Source organism: Phyllobates terribilis, unplaced genomic scaffold (genome assembly GCF_046119375.1).
Source record: "Phyllobates terribilis strain yellow unplaced genomic scaffold, ASM4611937v1 Scaffold_9__5_contigs__length_417890890, whole genome shotgun sequence".
Classification (NCBI taxonomy): Eukaryota; Metazoa; Chordata; class Amphibia; order Anura; family Dendrobatidae; genus Phyllobates; species Phyllobates terribilis.
The window spans coordinates 316,050,920-316,066,284 of record NW_027362769.1 but is presented as its reverse complement, the minus strand read 5'-3'; positions in this window follow the sequence as shown (position 1 = coordinate 316,066,284).

Sequence of the window (15,365 nt, the reverse complement as noted above, 5' to 3'; positions counted from 1 at the left end):
CACTAAATGAGGGAATAATATGTGTGAGGGTACCACAGAAGAGTTCCAAATGTGTGTGGGTAGAATATATATCCCACGGGGGTAAAATTGAAAAAAGTTGAAAAATATTTTTTTTTGGACTTAGTCATTTTTCCGGCGTTTATCAGACTTTCAGATAGGGCAAATGTCAGTGAGCGTTCCGATTTCAGTTCCAGAGCGATTCGCCCAATGAGTCTTGATATTTAGTCGTTTTCAGCCAATATTTTGGATTTTTGAAAATTTTTCTTTTTTGTGAAAATATCCACTAAATGAGGGAATAATATGTGTGAGGGTACCCCAGGAGAGTTCCAAAATGTGTTTGGGTAGAATATATATCCCACGGGGTAAAACTGAAAAAAGTTGAAAAAAAATTTTTTTTTGGACTTAGTCATTTTTCCGGCGTTTATCAGACTTTCAGATAGGGCAAATGTCACTGAGCGTTCCGATTTCAGTTCCAGAGCGATTCGCCCAATGAGTCCTTGATATTTAGTCATTTTCAGCCAATTTTCTGGATTTTTGAAAAATTCACTTTTTTGTGAAAATATCCACTAAATGAGGGAATGATATGTTTGAGGGTAGCCCAGGAGAGTTCCAAATGTGTGTGGGTAGAATATATATCCCACGGGGGTAAAATTGAAAAAAGTTGAAAAAATTTTTTTTTTGGACTTATTCATTTTTCCGGCGTTTATCAGACTTTCAGATAGGGCAAATGTCAGTGAGCGTTCCGATTTCAGTTCCAGAGCGATTCGCCCAATGAGTCTTGATATTTAGTCGTTTTCAGCCAATATTTTGGATTTTTGAAAATTTCACTTTTTTGTGAAAATATCCACTAAATGAGGGAATAATATGTGTGAGGGTACCCCAGGAGAGTTCCAAATGTGTGTGGGTAAAATATATATCCCACGGGGGTAAAATTGAAAAAAGTTGAAAAAATTTTTTTTTTGGACTTAGTCATTTTTCCGGCGTTTATCAGACTTTCAGATAGGGCAAATGTCAGTGAGCGTTCCGATCTCAGTTCCAGAGCGATTCGCCCAATGAGTCTTGATATTTAGTCGTTTTCAGCCAATATTTTGGATTTTTGAAAATTTCACTTTTTTGTGAAAATATCCACTAAATGAGGGAATAATATGTGTGAGGGTACCCCAGGAGAGTTCCAAATGTGTGTGGGTAGAATATATATCCCATGGGGGTAAAATTGAAAAAAGTTGAAAAAATTTTTTTTTTTTTTTACTTAGTCATTTTTCCGGCGTTTATCAGACTTTCAGATAGGGCAAATGTCAGTGAGCGTTCCGATTTCAGTTCCAGAGCGATTCGCCCAATGAGTCCTTGATATTTAGTCATTTTCAGCCAATTTTCTGGATTTTTGAAAAATTCACTTTTTTGTGAAAATATCCACTAAATGAGGGAATAATATGTGTGAGGGTACCACAGAAGAGTTCCAAATGTGTGTGGGTAGAATATATATCCCACGGGGGTAAAATTGAAAAAAGTTGAAAAATATTTTTTTTTGGACTTAGTCATTTTTCCGGCGTTTATCAGACTTTCAGATAGGGCAAATGTCAGTGAGCGTTCCGATTTCAGTTCCAGAGCGATTCGCCCAATGAGTCTTGATATTTAGTCGTTTTCAGCCAATATTTTGGATTTTTGAAAATTTTTCTTTTTTGTGAAAATATCCACTAAATGAGGGAATAAAATGTGTGAGGGTACCCCAGGAGAGTTCCAAATGTGTTTGGGTAGAATATATATCCCACGGGGTAAAACTGAAAAAAGTTGAAAAAAATTTTTTTTTTGGACTTAGTCATTTTTCCGGCGTTTATCAGACTTTCAGATAGGGCAAATGTCAGTGAGCGTTCCGATTTCAGTTCCAGAGCGATTCGCCCAATGAGTCCTTGATATTTAGTCATTTTCAGCCAATTTTCTGGATTTTTGAAAAATTCACTTTTTTGTGAAAATATCCACTAAATGAGGGAATAATATGTTTGAGGGTAGCCCAGGAGAGTTCCAAATGTGTGTGGGTAGAATATATATCCCACGGGGGTAAAATTGAAAAAAGTTGAAAAAATTTTTTTTTTGGACTTAGTCATTTTTCCGGCGTTTATCAGACTTTCAGATAGGGCAAATGTCAGTGAGCGTTCCGATTTCAGTTCCAGAGCGATTCGCCCAATGAGTCTTGATATTTAGTCGTTTTCAGCCAATATTTTGGATTTTTGAAAATTTCACTTTTTTGTGAAAATATCCACTAAATGAGGGAATAATATGTGTGAGGGTAGCCCAGGAGAGTTCCAAATGTGTGTGGGTAGAATATATATCCCACGGGGGTAAAATTAAAAAAAGTTTAAAAATTTTTTTTTTTGGACTTAGTCATTTTTCCGGCGTTTATCAGACTTTCAGATAGGGCAAATGTCAGTGAGCGTTCTGATTTCAGTTCCAGAGCGATTCGCCCAATGATTCCTTGATATTTAGTCATTTTCAGCCAATTTTCTGGATTTTTGAAAAATTCACTTTTTTGTGAAAATATCCACTAAATGAGGGAATAATATGTGTGAGGGTAGCCCAGGAGAGTTCCAAATGTGTGTGGGTAGAATATATATCCCACGGGGCTAAAATTGAAAAAAGTTGAAAAAATTTTTTTTTTGGACTTAGTCATTTTTCCGGCGTTTATCAGACTTTCAGATAGGGCAAATGTCAGTGAGCGTTCCGATCTCAGTTCCAGAGCGATTCGCCCAATGAGTCTTGATATTTAGTCGTTTTCAGCCAATATTTTGGATTTTTGAAAATTTCACTTTTTTGTGAAAATATCCACTAAATGAGGGAATAATATGTGTGAGGGTACCCCAGGAGAGTTCCAAATGTGTGTGGGAAGAATATATATCCCATGGGGGTAAAATTGAAAAAAGTTGAAAAAAATTTTTTTTTTTTTTACTTAGTCATTTTTCCGGCGTTTATCAGACTTTCAGATAGGGCAAATGTCAGTGAGCGTTCCGATTTCAGTTCCAGAGCGATTCGCCCAATGAGTCCTTGATATTTAGTCATTTTCAGCCAATTTTCTGGATTTTTGAAAAATTCACTTTTTTGTGAAAATATCCACTAAATGAGGGAATAATATGTTTGAGGGTAGCCCAGGAGAGTTCCAAATGTGTGTGGGTAGAATATATATCCCACGGGGGTAAAATTGAAAAAAGTTGAAAAAATTTTTTTTTTGGACTTAGTCATTTTTCCGGCGTTTATCAGACTTTCAGATAGGGCAAATGTCAGTGAGCGTTCCGATTTCAGTTCCAGAGCGATTCGCCCAATGAGTCTTGATATTTAGTCGTTTTCAGCCAATATTTTGGATTTTTGAAAATTTCACTTTTTTGTGAAAATATCCACTAAATGAGGGAATAATATGTGTGAGGGTACCCCAGGAGTGTTCCAAATGTGTGTGGGTAGAATATATATCCCAGCGGGGTAAAATTGAAAAAAGTTGAAAATTTTTTTTTTTTGGACTTAGTCATTTTTCCGGCGTTTATCAGACTTTCAGATAGGGCAAATTTCAGTGAGCGTTCCGATTTCAGTTCCAGAGCGATTCGCCCAATGAGTCCTTGATATTTAGTCATTTTCAGCCAATTTTCTGGATTTTTGAAAAATTCACTTTTTTGTGAAAATATCCACTAAATGAGGGAATAATATGTGTGAGGGTACCCCAGGAGAGTTCCAAATGTGTGTGGGTAGAATATATATCCCACGGGGGTAAAATTGAAAAAAGTTGAAAAAAATATATTTTTTTTTTACTTAGTCATTTTTCCGGCGTTTATCAGACTTTCAGATAGGGCAAATGTCAGTGAGGGTTCCGATTTCAGTTCCAGAGCGATTCGCCCAATGAGTCCTTGATATTTAGTCATTTTCAGCCAATTTTCTGGATTTTTGAAAAATTCACTTTTTTGTGAAAATATCCACTAAATGAGGGAATAATATGTGTGAGGGTACCACAGAAGAGTTCCAAATGTGTGTGGGTAGAATATATATCCCACGGGGGTAAAATTGAAAAAAGTTGAAAAATATTTTTTTTTGGACTTAGTCATTTTTCCGGCGTTTATCAGACTTTCAGATAGGGCAAATGTCAGTGAGCGTTCCGATTTCAGTTCCAGAGCGATTCGCCCAATGAGTCTTGATATTTAGTCGTTTTCAGCCAATATTTTGGATTTTTGAAAATTTTTCTTTTTTGTGAAAATATCCACTAAATGAGGGAATAATATGTGTGAGGGTACCCCAGGAGAGTTCCAAAATGTGTTTGGGTAGAATATATATCCCACGGGGTAAAACTGAAAAAAGTTGAAAAAAAATTTTTTTTTGGACTTAGTCATTTTTCCGGCGTTTATCAGACTTTCAGATAGGGCAAATGTCACTGAGCGTTCCGATTTCAGTTCCAGAGCGATTCGCCCAATGAGTCCTTGATATTTAGTCATTTTCAGCCAATTTTCTGGATTTTTGAAAAATTCACTTTTTTGTGAAAATATCCACTAAATGAGGGAATGATATGTTTGAGGGTAGCCCAGGAGAGTTCCAAATGTGTGTGGGTAGAATATATATCCCACGGGGGTAAAATTGAAAAAAGTTGAAAAAATTTTTTTTTTGGACTTATTCATTTTTCCGGCGTTTATCAGACTTTCAGATAGGGCAAATGTCAGTGAGCGTTCCGATTTCAGTTCCAGAGCGATTCGCCCAATGAGTCTTGATATTTAGTCGTTTTCAGCCAATATTTTGGATTTTTGAAAATTTCACTTTTTTGTGAAAATATCCACTAAATGAGGGAATAATATGTGTGAGGGTACCCCAGGAGAGTTCCAAATGTGTGTGGGTAAAATATATATCCCACGGGGGTAAAATTGAAAAAAGTTGAAAAAATTTTTTTTTTGGACTTAGTCATTTTTCCGGCGTTTATCAGACTTTCAGATAGGGCAAATGTCAGTGAGCGTTCCGATCTCAGTTCCAGAGCGATTCGCCCAATGAGTCTTGATATTTAGTCGTTTTCAGCCAATATTTTGGATTTTTGAAAATTTCACTTTTTTGTGAAAATATCCACTAAATGAGGGAATAATATGTGTGAGGGTACCCCAGGAGAGTTCCAAATGTGTGTGGGTAGAATATATATCCCATGGGGGTAAAATTGAAAAAAGTTGAAAAAATTTTTTTTTTTTTTTACTTAGTCATTTTTCCGGCGTTTATCAGACTTTCAGATAGGGCAAATGTCAGTGAGCGTTCCGATTTCAGTTCCAGAGCGATTCGCCCAATGAGTCCTTGATATTTAGTCATTTTCAGCCAATTTTCTGGATTTTTGAAAAATTCACTTTTTTGTGAAAATATCCACTAAATGAGGGAATAATATGTGTGAGGGTACCACAGAAGAGTTCCAAATGTGTGTGGGTAGAAGATATATCCCACGGGGGTAAAATTGAAAAAAGTTGAAAAATATTTTTTTTTGGACTTAGTCATTTTTCCGGCGTTTATCAGACTTTCAGATAGGGCAAATGTCAGTGAGCGTTCCGATTTCAGCTCCAGAGCGATTCGCCCAATGATTCTTGATATTTAGTCGTTTTCAGCCAATATTTTGGATTTTTGAAAATTTCTCTTTTTTGTGAAAATATCCACTAAATGAGGGAATAATATGTCTGAGGGTATCCCAGGAGAGTTCCAAATGTGTGTGGGTAGAATATATATCCCACGGGGTAAAACTGAAAAAAGTTGAAAAAAAATTTTTTTTTGGACTTAGTCATTTTTCCGGCGTTTATCAGACTTTCAGATAGGGCAAATATCAGTGAGCATTCCGATTTCAGTTCCAGAGCGATTCGCCCAATGAGTCCTTGATATTTAGTCATTTTCAGCCAATTTTCTGGATTTTTGAAAAATTCACTTTTTTGTGAAAATATCCACTAAATGAGGGAATAATATGTGTGAGGGTAGCCCAGGAGAGTTCCAAATGTGTGTTGGTAGAATATATATCCCACGGGGGTAAAATTGAAAGAAGTTGAAAAAATTTTTTTTTTGGACTTAGTCATTTTTCCGGCGTTTATCAGACTTTCAGATAGGGCAAATGTCAGTGAGCGTTCCGATTTCAGTTCCAGAGCAAATCGCCCAATGAGTCCTTGATATTTAGTCATTTTCAGCCAATTTTCTGGATTTTTGAAAAATTCACTTTTTTGTGAAATTATCCACTAAATGAGGGAATAATATGTGTGAGGGTAGCCCAGGAGAGTTCCAAATGTGTGTGGGTAGAATATATATCCCACGGGGGTAAAATTAAAAAAGTTTAAAAATTTTTTTTTTTGGACTTAGTCATTTTTCCGGCGTTTATCAGACTTTCAGATAGGGCAAATGTCAGTGAGCGTTCTGATTTCAGTTCCAGAGCGATTCGCCCAATGATTCCTTGATATTTAGTCATTTTCAGCCAATTTTCTGGATTTTTGAAAAATTCACTTTTTTGTGAAAATATCCACTAAATGAGGGAATAATATGTGTGAGGGTACCCCAGGAGAGTTCCAAATGTGTGTGGGTAAAATATATATCCCACGGGGTAAAATTGAAAAAAGTTGAAAAAAAATTTTTTTTTGGACTTAGTCATTTTTCCGGCGTTTATCAGACTTTCAGATAGGGCAAATGTCAGTGAGCATTCCGATTTCAGTTCCAGATCGATTCGCCCAATGAGTCCTTGATATTTAGTCATTTTCAGCCAATTTTCTGGATTTTTGAAAAATTCACTTTTTTGTGAAAATATCCACTAAATGAGGGAATAATATGTGTGAGGGTAGCCCAGGAGAGTTCCAAATGTGTGTGGGTAGAATATATATCCCACGGGGGTAAAATTGAAAGAAGTTGAAAAAATTTTTTTTTTGGACTTAGTCATTTTTCCGGCGTTTATCAGACTTTCAGATAGGGCAAATGTCAGTGAGCGTTCCGATTTCAGTTCCAGAGCAAATCGCCCAATGAGTCCTTGATATTTAGTCATTTTCAGCCAATTTTCTGGATTTTTGAAAAATTCACTTTTTTGTGAAATTATCCACTAAATGAGGGAATAATATGTGTGAGGGTAGCCCAGGAGAGTTCCAAATGTGTGTGGGTAGAATATATATCCCACGGGGGTAAAATTAAAAAAGTTTAAAAATTTTTTTTTTTGGACTTAGTCATTTTTCCGGCGTTTATCAGACTTTCAGATAGGGCAAATGTCAGTGAGCGTTCTGATTTCAGTTCCAGAGCGATTCGCCCAATGATTCCTTGATATTTAGTCATTTTCAGCCAATTTTCTGGATTTTTGAAAAATTCACTTTTTTGTGAAAATATCCACTAAATGAGGGAATAATATGTGTGAGGGTACCCCAGGAGAGTTCCAAATGTGTGTGGGTAAAATATATATCCCACGGGGTAAAATTGAAAAAAGTTGAAAAAAAATTTTTTTTTGGACTTAGTCATTTTTCCGGCGTTTATCAGACTTTCAGATAGGGCAAATGTCAGTGAGCATTCCGATTTCAGTTCCAGATCGATTCGCCCAATGAGTCCTTGATATTTAGTCATTTTCAGCCAATTTTCTGGATTTTTGAAAAATTCACTTTTTTGTGAAAATATCCACTAAATGAGGGAATAATATGTGTGAGGGTAGCCCAGGAGAGTTCCAAATGTGTGTGGGTAGAATATATATCCCACGGGGGTAAAATTGAAAAAAGTTGAAAAAATTTTTTTTTTGGACTTAGTCATTTTTCCGGCGTTTATCAGACTTTCAGATAGGGCAAATGTCAGTGAGCGTTCCGATCTCAGTTCCAGAGCGATTCGCCCAATGAGTCTTGATATTTAGTCGTTTTCAGCCAATATTTTGGATTTTTGAAAATTTCACTTTTTTGTGAAAATATCCACTAAATGAGGGAATAATATGTGTGAGGGTACCCCAGGAGAGTTCCAAATGTGTGTGGGAAGAATATATATCCCATGGGGGTAAAATTGAAAAAAGTTGAAAAAAATTTTTTTTTTTTTTACTTAGTCATTTTTCCGGCGTTTATCAGACTTTCAGATAGGGCAAATGTCAGTGAGCGTTCCGATTTCAGTTCCAGAGCGATTCGCCCAATGAGTCCTTGATATTTAGTCATTTTCAGCCAATTTTCTGGATTTTTGAAAAATTCACTTTTTTGTGAAAATATCCACTAAATGAGGGAATAATATGTTTGAGGGTAGCCCAGGAGAGTTCCAAATGTGTGTGGGTAGAATATATATCCCACGGGGGTAAAATTGAAAAAAGTTGAAAAAATTTTTTTTTTGGACTTAGTCATTTTTCCGGCGTTTATCAGACTTTCAGATAGGGCAAATGTCAGTGAGCATTCCGATTTCAGTTCCAGAGCGATTCGCCCAATGAGTCTTGATATTTAGTCGTTTTCAGCCAATATTTTGGATTTTTGAAAATTTCACTTTTTTGTGAAAATATCCACTAAATGAGGGAATAATATGTGTGAGGGTACCCCAGGAGTGTTCCAAATGTGTGTGGGTAGAATATATATCCCAGCGGGGTAAAATTGAAAAAAGTTGAAAATTTTTTTTTTTTGGAATTAGTCATTTTTCCGGCGTTTATCAGACTTTCAGATAGGGCAAATTTCAGTGAGCGTTCCGATTTCAGTTCCAGAGCGATTCGCCCAATGAGTCCTTGATATTTAGTCATTTTCAGCCAATTTTCTGGATTTTTGAAAAATTCACTTTTTTGTGAAAATATCCACTAAATGAGGGAATAATATGTGTGAGGGTACCCCAGGAGAGTTCCAAATGTGTGTGGGTAGAATATATATCCCACGGGGGTAAAATTGAAAAAAGTTGAAAAAAATATATTTTTTTTTTACTTAGTCATTTTTCCGGCGTTTATCAGACTTTCAGATAGGGCAAATGTCAGTGAGGGTTCCGATTTCAGTTCCAGAGCGATTCGCCCAATGAGTCCTTGATATTTAGTCATTTTCAGCCAATTTTCTGGATTTTTGAAAAATTCACTTTTTTGTGAAAATATCCACTAAATGAGGGAATAATATGTGTGAGGGTACCACAGAAGAGTTCCAAATGTGTGTGGGTAGAATATATATCCCACGGGGGTAAAATTGAAAAAAGTTGAAAAATATTTTTTTTTGGACTTAGTCATTTTTCCGGCGTTTATCAGACTTTCAGATAGGGCAAATGTCAGTGAGCGTTCCGATTTCAGTTCCAGAGCGATTCGCCCAATGAGTCTTGATATTTAGTCGTTTTCAGCCAATATTTTGGATTTTTGAAAATTTTTCTTTTTTGTGAAAATATCCACTAAATGAGGGAATAATATGTGTGAGGGTACCCCAGGAGAGTTCCAAAATGTGTTTGGGTAGAATATATATCCCACGGGGTAAAACTGAAAAAAGTTGAAAAAAAATTTTTTTTTGGACTTAGTCATTTTTCCGGCGTTTATCAGACTTTCAGATAGGGCAAATGTCACTGAGCGTTCCGATTTCAGTTCCAGAGCGATTCGCCCAATGAGTCCTTGATATTTAGTCATTTTCAGCCAATTTTCTGGATTTTTGAAAAATTCACTTTTTTGTGAAAATATCCACTAAATGAGGGAATAATATGTTTGAGGGTAGCCCAGGAGAGTTCCAAATGTGTGTGGGTAGAATATATATCCCACGGGGGTAAAATTGAAAAAAGTTGAAAAAATTTTTTTTTTGGACTTATTCATTTTTCCGGCGTTTATCAGACTTTCAGATAGGGCAAATGTCAGTGAGCGTTCCGATTTCAGTTCCAGAGCGATTCGCCCAATGAGTCTTGATATTTAGTCGTTTTCAGCCAATATTTTGGATTTTTGAAAATTTCACTTTTTTTGTGAAAATATCCACTAAATGAGGGAATAATATGTGTGAGGGTACCCCAGGAGAGTTCCAAATGTGTGTGGGTAAAATATATATCCCACGGGGGTAAAATTGAAAAAAGTTGAAAAAATTTTTTTTTTGGACTTAGTCATTTTTCCGGCGTTTATCAGACTTTCAGATAGGGCAAATGTCAGTGAGCGTTCCGATCTCAGTTCCAGAGCGATTCGCCCAATGAGTCTTGATATTTAGTCGTTTTCAGCCAATATTTTGGATTTTTGAAAATTTCACTTTTTTGTGAAAATATCCACTAAATGAGGGAATAATATGTGTGAGGGTACCCCAGGAGAGTTCCAAATGTGTGTGGGTAGAATATATATCCCATGGGGGTAAAATTGAAAAAAGTTGAAAAAAATTTTTTTTTTTTTTACTTAGTCATTTTTCCGGCGTTTATCAGACTTTCAGATAGGGCAAATGTCAGTGAGCGTTCCGATTTCAGTTCCAGAGCGATTCGCCCAATGAGTCCTTGATATTTAGTCATTTTCAGCCAATTTTCTGGATTTTTGAAAAATTCACTTTTTTGTGAAAATATCCACTAAATGAGGGAATAATATGTTTGAGGGTAGCCCAGGAGAGTTCCAAATGTGTGTGGGTAGAATATATATCCCACGGGGGTAAAATTGAAAGAAGTTGAAAAAATTTTTTTTTTGGACTTAGTCATTTTTCCGGCGTTTATCAGACTTTCAGATAGGGCAAATGTCAGTGAGCGTTCCGATTTCAGTTCCAGAGCGATTCGCCCAATGAGTCTTGATATTTAGTCGTTTTCAGCCAATATTTTGAATTTTTGAAAATTTCACTTTTTTGTGAAAATATCCACTAAATGAGGGAATAATATGTGTGAGGGTAGCCCAGGAGAGTTCCAAATGTGTGTGGGTAGAATATATATCCCACGGGGGTAAAATTAAAAAAAGTTTAAAAATTTTTTTTTTTGGACTTAGTCATTTTTCCGGCGTTTATCAGACTTTCAGATAGGGCAAATGTCAGTGAGCGTTCTGATTTCAGTTCCAGAGCGATTCGCCCAATGATTCCTTGATATTTAGTCATTTTCAGCCAATTTTCTGGATTTTTGAAAAATTCACTTTTTTGTGAAAATATCCACTAAATGAGGGAATAATATGTGTGAGGGTACCCCAGGAGAGTTCCAAATGTGTGTGGGTAGAATATATATCCCACGGGGGTAAAATTGAAAAAAGTTGAAAAAATTTTTTTTTTGGACTTAGTCATTTTTCCGGCGTCTATCAGACTTTCAGATAGGGCAAATGTCAGTGAGCGTTCCGATTTCAGCTCCAGAGCGATTCGCCCAATGATTCTTGATATTTAGTCGTTTTCAGCCAATATTTTGGATTTTTGAAAATTTCTCATTTTTGTGAAAAGATCCACTAAATGAGGGAATAATATGTCTGAGGGTATCCCAGGAGAGTTCCAAATGTGTGTGGGTAGAATATATATCCCACGGGGTAAAACTGAAAAAAGATGAAAAAAAATTTTTTTTTGGACTTAGTCATTTTTCCGGCGTTTATCAGACTTTCAGATAGGGCAAATATCAGTGAGCATTCCGATTTCAGTTCCAGATCGATTCGCCCAATGAGTCCTTGATATTTAGTCATTTTCAGCCAATTTTCTGGATTTTTGAAAAATTCACTTTTTTGTGAAAATATCCACTAAATGAGGGAATAATATGTGTGAGGGTAGCCCAGGAGAGTTCCAAATGTGTGTTGGTAGAATATATATCCCACGGGGGTAAAATTGAAAAAAGTTGAAAACATTTTTTTTTTGGACTTAGTCATTTTTCCGGCGTTTATCAGACTTTCAGATAGGGCAAATGTCAGTGAGCGTTCCGATTTCAGTTCCAGAGCAAATCGCCCAATGAGTCCTTGATATTTAGTCATTTTCAGCCAATTTTCTGGATTTTTGAAAAATTCACTTTTTTGTGAAATTATCCACTAAATGAGGGAATAATATGTGTGAGGGTAGCCCAGGAGAGTTCCAAATGTGTGTGGGTAGAATATATATCCCACGGGGGTAAAATTAAAAAAGTTTAAAAATTTTTATTTTTGGACTTAGTCATTTTTCCGGCGTTTATCAGACTTTCAGATAGGGCAAATGTCAGTGAGTGTTCTGATTTCAGTTCCAGAGCGATTCGCCCAATGATTCCTTGATATTTAGTCATTTTCAGCCAATTTTCTGGATTTTTGAAAAATTCACTTTTTTGTGAAAATATCCACTAAATGAGGGAATAATATGTGTGAGGGTACCCCAGGAGAGTTCCAAATGTGTGTGGGTAAAATATATATCCCACGGGGTAAAATTGAAAAAAGTTGAAAAAAAATTTTTTTTTGGACTTAGTCATTTTTCCGGCGTTTATCAGACTTTCAGATAGGGCAAATGTCAGTGAGCATTCCGATTTCAGTTCCAGATCGATTCGCCCAATGAGTCCTTGATATTTAGTCATTTTCAGCCAATTTTCTGGATTTTTGAAAAATTCACTTTTTTGTGAAAATATCCACTAAATGAGGGAATAATATGTGTGAGGGTACCCCAGGAGAGTTCCAAATGTGTTTGGGTAGAATATATATCCCACGGGGTAAAACTGAAAAAAGTTGAAAAAAATTTTTTTTTTGGACTTAGTCATTTTTCCGGCGTTTATCAGACTTTCAGATAGGGCAAATGTCAGTGAGCGTTCCGATTTCAGTTCCAGAGCGATTCGCCCAATGATTCTTGATATTTAGTCGTTTTCAGCCAATATTTTGGATTTTTGAAAATTTCTCTTTTTTGTGAAAATATCCACTAAATGAGGGAATAATATGTGTGAGGGTACCCCAGGAGAGTTCCAAATGTGTGTGGGTAGAATATATATCCCACGGGGTAAAACTGAAAAAAGTTGAAAAAAAATTTTTTTTTGGACTTAGTCATTTTTCCGGTGTTTATCAGACTTTCAGATAGGGCAAATATCACTGAGAATTCCGATTTCAGTTCCAGAGCGATTCGCCCAATGAGTCCTTGATATTTAGTCATTTTCAGCCAATTTTCTGGATTTTTGAAAATTTCACTTTTTTGTGAAAATATCCACTAAATGAGGGAATAATATGTGTGAGGGTAGCCCAGGAGAGTTCCAAATGTGTGTGGGTAGAATATATATCCCACGGGGGTAAAATTGAAAAAAGTTGAAAAAATTTTTTTTTTGGACTTAGTCATTTTTCCGGCGTTTATCAGACTTTCAGATAGGGCAAATGTCAGTAAGCATTCCGATTTCAGTTCCAGAGCGATTCGCCCAATGAGTCTTGATATTTAGTCATTTTCAGCCAATATTTTGGATTTTTGAAAATTTCACTTTTTTGTGAAAATATCCACTAAATGAGGAAATAATATGTGTGAGGGTAGCCCAGGAGAGTTCCAAAGGTGTGTGGGTAGAATATATATCCCACGGGGGTAAAATTGAAAAAAGTTGAAAAATTTTTTTTTTTGGACATAGTCATTTTTCCGGTGTTTATCAGACTTTCAGATAGGGCAAATGTCAGTGAGCGTTCCGATTTCAGTTCCAGAGCGATTCGCCCAATGAGTCTTGATATCTAGTCGTTTTCAGCCAATATTTTGGATTTTTGAAAATTTCACTTTTTTGTGAAAATATCCACTAAATGAGGGAATAATATGTGTGAGGGTACCCCAGGAGTGTTCCAAATGTGTGTGGTAGAATATATATCCCACGGGGTAAAACTGAAAAAAGTTTAAAAAAAATTTTTTTTTTGGACTTAGTCATTTTTCCGGCGTTTATCAGACTTTCAGATAGGGCAAATGTCAGTGAGCGTTCCGATTTCAGTTCCAGAGCGATTCGCCCAATGAGTCTTGATATTTAGTCGTTTTCAGACAATATTTTGGATTTTTGAAAATTTTTCTTTTTTGTGAAAATATCCACTAAATGAGGGAATAACATGTGTGAGGGTACCCCAGGAGAGTTCCAAATGTGTTTGGGTAGAATATATATCCCACGGGGTAAAACTGAAAAAAGTTGAAAAAAATTTTTTTTTTGGACTTAGTCATTTTTCCGGCGTTTATCAGACTTTCAGATAGGGCAAATGTCAGTGAGCGTTCCGATTTCAGTTCCAGAGCAATTCGCCCAATGAGTCCTTGATATTTAGTCATTTTCAGCCAACTTTCTGGATTTTTGAAAAATTCACTTTTTTGTGAAAATATCCACTAAATGAGGGAATAATATGTGTGAGGGTACCCCAGGAGAGTTCCAAATGTGTGTTGGTAGAATATATATCCCACGGGGGTAAAATTGAAAAAAGTTGAAAACATTTTTTTTTTGGACTTAGTCATTTTTCCGGCGTTTATCAGACTTTCAGATAGGGCAAATGTCAGTGAGCGTTCCGATTTCAGTTCCAGAGCAATTCGCCCAATGAGTCTTGATATTTAGTCATTTTCAGCCAATTTTCTGGATTTTTGAAAAATTCACTTTTTTGTGAAAATATCCACTAAATGAGGGAATAATATGTGTGAGGGTACCCCAGGAGAGTTCCAAATGTGTGTGGGTAAAATATATATCCCACGGGGTAAAATTGAAAAAAGTTGAAAAAAAATTTTTTTTTGGACTTAGTCATTTTTCCGGCGTTTATCAGACTTTCAGATAGGGCAAATGTCAGTGAGCATTCCGATTTCAGTTCCAGATCGATTCGCCCAATGAGTCCTTGATATTTAGTCATTTTCAGCCAATTTTCTGGATTTTTGAAAAATTCACTTTTTTGTGAAAATATCCACTAAATGAGGGAATAATATGTGTGAGGGTACCCCAGGAGAGTTCCAAATGTGTGTGGGTAGAATATATATCCCACGGGGTAAAACTGAAAAAAGTTGAAAAAAATTTTTTTTTTGGACTTAGTCATTTTTCCGGCGTTTATCAGACTTTCAGATAGGGCAAATGTCAGTGTGCGTTCCGATTTCAGTTCCAGAGCGATTCGCCCAATGAGTCCTTGATATTTAGTCATTTTCAGCCAATTTTCTGGATTTTTGAAAAATTCACTTTTTTGTGAAAATATCCACTAAATGAGGGAATAATATGTGTGAGGGTAGCCCAGGAGAGTTCCAAATGTGTGTGGGTAGAATATATATCCCACGGGAGTAAAATTGAAAAAAGTTGCAAAAATTTTTTTTTTGGACTTAGTCATTTTTCCGGCGTTTATCAGACTTTCAGATAGGGCAAATGTCAGTGAGCGTTCCGATTTCAGTTCCAGAGCGATTCGCCCAATGATTCTTGATATTTAGTCGTTTTCAGCCAATATTTTGGATTGTTGAAAATTTTTTTTTGTGAAAATATCCACTAAATGAGGGAATAATATGTGTGAGGGTACCCCAGGAGAGTTCCAAATGTGTTTGGGTAGAATATATATCCCACGGGGTAAAACTGAAAAAAGTTGAAAAATTTTTTTTTTTGGACTTAGTCATTTTTCCGGTGTTTAT